We start from the raw sequence: 7,208 nt of genomic DNA on the forward strand, positions 1-7,208 counted from the left end.
TTCAAATTTTTTTGCTACGTTCTCAACATCTCCTTTTTATGTATTTTCTACTAATATTGTAGGGTTTTAGGTAAAGTTGTACACAGCAACAGCAACGGCATTTTATTCATATTGTATGTGAAAATGGATGAGTTTCTGAAATAGTGGGTTTTAAAATCAAATTTATATCATTTTGATACTTTTGTTGTGGATTAGGTCTCATAAACATCAATCCAAAAACCAATAGTTTGTTGAAAATATACAAGGGTACAGAATTTAATCAAGAGACACAAAATTGACATGTACTATTCCAAACATAATATTCAAAAAAAGTATTCTTAATATCCAAGTGTTTTTCTATACCTTTCTTTTATTTTATAGGTAGGGAGACATAACAAATGTATTTTTGTTAACACATATGTCAAGTCAAATTAATTTAGTACAACTATATAATAAATATATGCATAATATCATCCTCAAATCCTCATTTCTAACCCTATACTTATCAATAATTCAATTCTTAATTAACCCATCAATCTTCTTCACTTTAACTTAACTCCATAACTCCATTTTGAACTGGTGCATAAGCAAAGAAGTTGCATGAAAACCAAAACAATTCAAATCAACAAATCTCTAAAGTTAAAAGTTAAAACCCAAGTTAATTCATTATTTACGGATATAACTGAATTCCCACAACAACAATGTCACCCTTGTTGATACAAGTGAAGGCCCACCTCAAGTTCACCACATTAATGGCTTCTTTTATATGCCTAATTTATGCTACCATGAATGAACAGTATAGCAACCCAATTGAAGCAACAATGGCTTCAATTTGTAGTCCCACAATAGTAAATAAATACTACATTGCAAAGTGGTCCAATTTTTAATGCTAACTTATTCCCATGTTGTTATCGAGCATGTCCTTGGTTGAGGGAAATCATGACAGATGTTCATTGGTTTCATTTAATATGTATTTTGACATTTTTGACTAACAGTAACAAGGAAACATTGATAACTGTTACAAAATTTTCACTTGTAGGTAAAAACCAAGGGGAATTATATATGTATCATAGCATGTGAAATTGCATATAAATAGGCAAAAGGACTCCATAAGTATTACCTCTGCAGAAAATATGTTGTCTATGTTGATATGATACAAGGGTGCACAGCAGCTAGTCCCATTCATAACATCTGCAGCAAAAAATAAGTTTTGTAGTTAAAAATAGAAAGATTGTATATAAACTAACCTCCACTTAATGTTGAAGGGATTGTAATTTGTACATGATTGATTATTATATACTCATTGTATGCCAAACACAAACACAGTAGTACATCATGTATAGTTTAAGGATGAACGGATTTATAGATCGAATGAAGACTATTTGTCTATTTGCATTGCAAAATTAGTGAATAACACTGCGCTGTTATGCAATGGAAGGAACTAATCAGGGTCATTACTAGCAATAACCTCATAGACATGATCAAATTATCACAAAATCCAATTTACAACAAACCCTATTTCGTTCATAAAACTTCTAGGGTATGAAATTACCTCAATTGGTTTAATTACAAAACATGGGATCATTTGAATTTGTCCATCCTAGGTTACTGCCACAGTGGTCAATTCTGGCGTAGTTCAGGCGTTGGATGCCGCCTTCGGCCACCAGTGGCAGTCGTCGCTGCTTCAGCTCCCCTTCATCTTGATTGCAGCATTGTTGCTTCCATTTTCCCCTCCAACCTCAGGATCTCTCGTCCTCTTGTTTCTGTTTTTTTGTTTCAATCGAACTAGAACACACATACACACAATGAGCTTTGTTTCTTCTCTTTGAATCTCGATGTTTTTCTCCCTTTCTCTGATTTTCGATCGAACACACACAAGAGTGTGTTTCCCCTTCCCCGATCGATCGGCGATCGTTTTCCTTCTACAAGGTTAAAACCCTTTTTTTATTAATTAGCATTATAATTAAATATTTCTCTCCTTTCATTCACCTTTTAAAATAAAGTGGTGGGATATATTTATAAAGTACGCAAGATGGTAGTCAAGTTCGTTAATTATCGTTTTGTTAGTTAGACATTTTGTTAGTTGTCATGTGTAGGTTACCTTGTGTATATATAAAGTATGCAAGATGGTAACAGTGTTTGATGGTAATTGTATGAAAACTTGTAAACGTCAAAAATAGGGTATGTTCGCCAAATCTATTGCTCATTTAAATCCATTTAATGGATAATATTAAACTAATGACAATTTGTTTCTCAAAAACATCTTGTTCATTCGACAATTCAAACTTTTATGTCATATCTATAACCAAATACAAGAACGTAATAGTGGAATTCTATCATAATTACGCTCTAATTTAACAACTGAAGCATTAGAAAACGAAATCACAAAGATACCCCTGCAAGTCAAAGTCCCTTGACTTGATTTCCGTCTCTTGTTTTATCATGAAAAAGTGTGATATGCATAATTAAGAGTTGAGAAATTAATAAATAGATCATCAATGTTGGTGCTCGTGAGAAATTAGTTGTTGACGTCATTATCTTTTCTCTATTAGTCATTATCTTTGCTCCATTAGTTATCTTGTTTTATTACCTGTCATATTTATCATTTCCTAGCTTATCTAGGTTTTCTTTTGTTGAGTATAAATACTTTTGGGATGTTTGCTTTCGTGATATGAATAAGAAAACATAGATTACAATTTTCTGTCAAATTTATCATGGTATCAATGCAGTTTTGGAAGATCTGATCAGATTCGATGACCGGAGGTGGAGAAAAACTCAGTTCCTCAAGTGAGAAGACGGTGATGGATATCTCATCACCATACTTTCTCACCATGGATGATCACCCTGGATAGAATTTCGATGGGGAGAGTTTGCTTCGGGACAGAAATTATAGCGATTGGCAATGTGAGATGACTAATGCGCTGCTTGCCAAGAACAAAATTGGCTTCGTCGATGGAACCCTGCCCATGCCTAAAGAAGACTCAGCAGACCTGATGAACTGGAAAAGGTGTAACGCTATGGTGAGAGGATGGTTAATCCATGCAATGGAAAAGGAGATCAAAGATAGTGTCAAATATGCCATAACAGCCCGTGACATATGGATGGATCTTGCAGAAAGATTTGGAAAAGAAAACGCACCATGAGCTTATGAACTTAGAAGAAAGGTCACAACAATACGTCAAGATGATCTGATTGTTTCTGCCTACTACACGAAATTAAGAAGTATATGGGATGAAGTTCAATCTATAAGCCCCACATCGACTTGCACATGCAATGGATGTTCCTGTGATGTTGCAAATGAGTTTTTGAAGATACGTGAGAAAGAGAGACTGTATGACTTCTTGATGGGTTTAAAGGAGGAATACAATGTGGTCAAAACACAAATATTGAGAAAGAGAGACTGTATGACTTCTTGACTTACCACCTGGTAAGTCAAGATGAACAACAATGACAGGTTGCGATGGCCCATTCTTCCGGGAACGACACAGCAGCTTTTCAAGTTTCAGGAAAACCCAACAATAAAGCTTTTGGGAAGGGAAAGTCTCAGTCATCGAACAGCAAAAGAAAAAACGTGACCGCTGGTGTACACACTGTCAGAAGTCCGGACACACAATGGAGGGTTGTTTTGAACTTGTTGGTTACCCAGAGTGGTGGACACCGAAGGGAACTAAACCACAAAATAACAAAGCTAAGTTATCACCACGTGTAGCTGCAACAACTGCTGGTGAGAAACATATGCCAAACATAACGAAAGAAGACTATAACAAGTTACTCAAGCTTTTGCATGCCACACAAGTCAACGAAAATGCCCGTGCCACTGCCAACATGACTAGTAAGACATCTAATCTTGTTGAGCCTTGGATCATTGACTCGGGTGCTAGTGATCACGTTACCCACCATGAAAATTGGTTGAAAAACGTGAAAATCAATCCTAACTATACTTCTGTAACCATTCCAAATGGAGAATCTGTGGTTGTTAAGAAAATAGGAAACATTCACTTATCTGATGAGTTTAAACTAAGAGATGTGCTGGGTGTACCAGGTTTTAAATGTAATCTGGTATCTGTGAGCAAAATCACTCGAGACTTAAACTGTTTTTTGACCTTTTTCCCGGATAAATGTTATGTACGGGACTTCGTCTAGAAGAACCTGATTCGGACGGGTAGAGAGAAAGATGGATTGTACTATTTAGAGCCATTTCGGGGTAAAGAGGTGGCCATGTCGGTTTGGAGTAAACATGAAGTTTGGCATAAAAGATTAGGACATGCATTTGATGCAGTCATCAAGAAAATACCACAGATAGGAAGTATAGGAGGTTCTAGTTATGAATTTTGTGATTCTTGTATTCGTGCCAAACAGAGTAGATTACCTTTTCCTCTTAGCTTTGCAAAAACTACTAGTTGCTTTGATTTAATTCATGTTGACATTTAGGGTCGTTATCATCATGCTTCTTTTAGTGGTGCACATTACTTCTTGTCTATTGTTGATGATTATAGTTGTGGTGTCTGGGTGTATCTCATGAAAAACAAGTCTGAAGCACCATACTACTTGACTATGTTTTACAACATGGTTGAAACTCAATTTGAAAAATGTATAAAGAGGATTCGAACAGACAATGGGTCAGAGTTCCAATCTAGATTTATGCTAGAATTTTATAAAGTTCATGAAATCCTTCTTGAGACCTCTTGCCCATACACCCCTCAACAGAACAGGATTGTCGAAAGGAAACATCGACATTTGTTAGAAATAGCTAGAGCTCTTCGGTTTCAAGCCTCTCTTCCTATTGAATTTTGGGGGGAATGTGTGCAAACAACTGCATACATTATAAATAAATTACCCACCCCGGTTCTAGAAAATAAGACCCCTCATGAAATACTATTGGGAAAGAAACCAACATATGATCATTTGTGTGTTTGGTTGCTTGGCATATGCTCACAACAAAACTGCCAAAACCGACAAGTTTAGTGAAAGAGGGAGAGCATGTATCTTCCTTGGATACTCCAATGGATAAAAGGGATACAAACCGTATGACTTAAAGACCCTCAAGATTCAAGTCACTCGTGATGTAACCTTTATCGAAAATGTCTTTCCTTTTGATGACAATTATTAAGGATATAAAAACATTGACGATAATACTTTTGCTGAATGTATGAATAATGCAGAGAATTTTATCAAGAACTACAGTCCTACAACCGTGACTGAACCTACTACAGAGGCTGATGAAAGCTAAACAAAAAAAGGGGATGCAAATAGAAACAATAACAGTGAAGAACAAATCAACGAAACTGTGAACAACTCTTCTGATGACTCTGTTGTGTCCTGTCATGAGCCCAGCACGAGTTTACATACGGAAACTCCTCGACAAAGTACCCGGGTCAGAACAAAATCAAAGCACCTGGATGGGTTTATCACCGACTTACCTCCTTCAATTGATCCCTAGGTTACTATTTCCAACTCAGATACAGCTAGACCATATCCCATATCTCAATATGTCACATATAACAAGTTTTCTAAGCCCCATCGTACCTTTCTTGCAGCTATTACCTCTACTAATGAACCGAAAACCTTCTTGCAAGCGTCTAAAGACCCAAATTGGCAAGAGGCGATGAAAAAGGAAATTGCAGCCTTAGAATCCAATGGTACTTGGATTCTAACTACCCTACCTCCAGGAAAGAAAGCAATTGAATCGAAATGGGTTTATAAGGTCATGTTCAAGCCGAATGGAGAAGTCGAAAGGTATAAAGCCCGCCTTGTTGCAAAAGGGTACACACAAATCGAAGGAGTTGATTTTCACAAAACGTTTGCACCGGTTGCAAAACTTGTTACCGTTCGTTGTGCTCTTGCTGTTGGTGCTAAAAAACATTGGGAGGTACATCAACTTGATGTAAATAATGTCTTCTTACATGGGGACTTGGAGGAAGAAGTGTACATGAAAGTCCCTCAAGGGTTTCTCAAATCAAAAGAAGATCGTGTCTGCAAACTTCAAAATTCGATTTATGGGCTGAAGCAAGCTTCGAGAAATTGGTACTAGAAGTTTACTAAAGCTCTTATCGATGATCACTTTCAGCAATCGAAAGCTGATCATTCTATGTTCATTTACAAGACTGAAACGACACATGTTGTTGCTCTCATTTACGTTGATGATGTTCTTCTTATGGGAAATGACAATTGCAAAATCAAAGAGGTTAAAGATCATCTCCATAAACAATTTAGTATCAAGGATTTGGGCCCACTCAAATCCTTTTTGGGTATTGAGGTAGCTAGATCATCCAAAGGGTTTGTTATAAGTAAAAGGAAATACACTCTTGACATTCTTGAAGATTGTCATATCCAAGGGTGTCATCCCAGTGCTTTCCCCATGGAGCATGATCTCAAACTAGAAAGAGAAGATGTTAGTCCTGAGGTAGATGCTTCAAAATATCGCCGCCTTGTTGGTAGACTTCTATATATCGCCGTGACTCGCCTTGATATTTTCTTTAGTGTTAATCAATTAAGTCAGTTCTAGAGTAAACCAAGACAATCTCATATGGATGCTGCTTTTAGAGTTCTTCGTTACTTAAAGACTACCCCAGGTCAGGGTTTATTTTTGCCGGCTGAAGGCAATTTAGACCTAATAGGTTATTGTGATGCAAGTTGGTTGAGTTGCAAGTTGGTTCACCTGTCTCCCGGAGGACGAAAAAGCAAAGTGTTGTTGCTAGATCTTCAGGAGAAGCCGAATACCGAGCTATGGCAAGTAGGATATGTGAAGTGTTATGGTTGAGGTGACTACTTTGTGATCTTGGTGCTGCCCAGAAGGGAGCTACTCCGTTAATGTGTGACAATGAAGCTGCTCGTCATATTGCAGCTAATTTGCCTATCACGAACGCACAAAGCATGTAGAGATGGATTGTTACTTTGTTCATGAGCGAGTATCCAGTGGAGAAATACAAACTTTAGCTATTCAGTCTGAGCATCAGCCCGTGGACATTTTTACCAAAGCTCTTGGTGCGGATCGTTTCCAATATCTCCGATGCAAGTTAGGTGTCTATGACCTTCACAGTCCAACTTGAGAGGGAGTGTTGACGTCATTATCTTTTCTCTATTAGTCATTATTTCTGCTCCATTAGTTATCTTGTTTTATTAGCTGTCATATTTATCCTTTCCTAACTTATCTAGGTTTTCTTTTGTTGAGTATAAATACTTTTGGGATGTTTGCTTTCGTGATATGAATAAGAAAACACAGATTACAA

At 36.9% G+C, this 7,208-nt stretch overlaps 1 long non-coding RNA gene across 1 annotated transcript; it reads right to left on the reverse strand.

The window, feature by feature from the left end:
• Positions 1 to 364: 364 nt before the first annotated feature.
• Positions 365 to 1,950, reverse strand: LOC145116656 (uncharacterized). Its single transcript, XR_013712242.1, has 3 exons — positions 1,532 to 1,950; positions 1,100 to 1,170; positions 365 to 555 (listed from the first exon to the last, which is right to left on the reverse strand). It is a non-coding gene; the product is annotated as an uncharacterized LOC145116656 (long non-coding RNA).
• Positions 1,951 to 7,208: the final 5,258 nt, after the last annotated feature.

This window comes from Lactuca virosa, chromosome 5 (genome assembly GCF_052849685.1).
Source record: "Lactuca virosa cultivar CGN04683 chromosome 5, Lactuca_virosa_CGN04683_v6, whole genome shotgun sequence".
NCBI classification, from domain to species: Eukaryota; Viridiplantae; Streptophyta; class Magnoliopsida; order Asterales; family Asteraceae; genus Lactuca; species Lactuca virosa.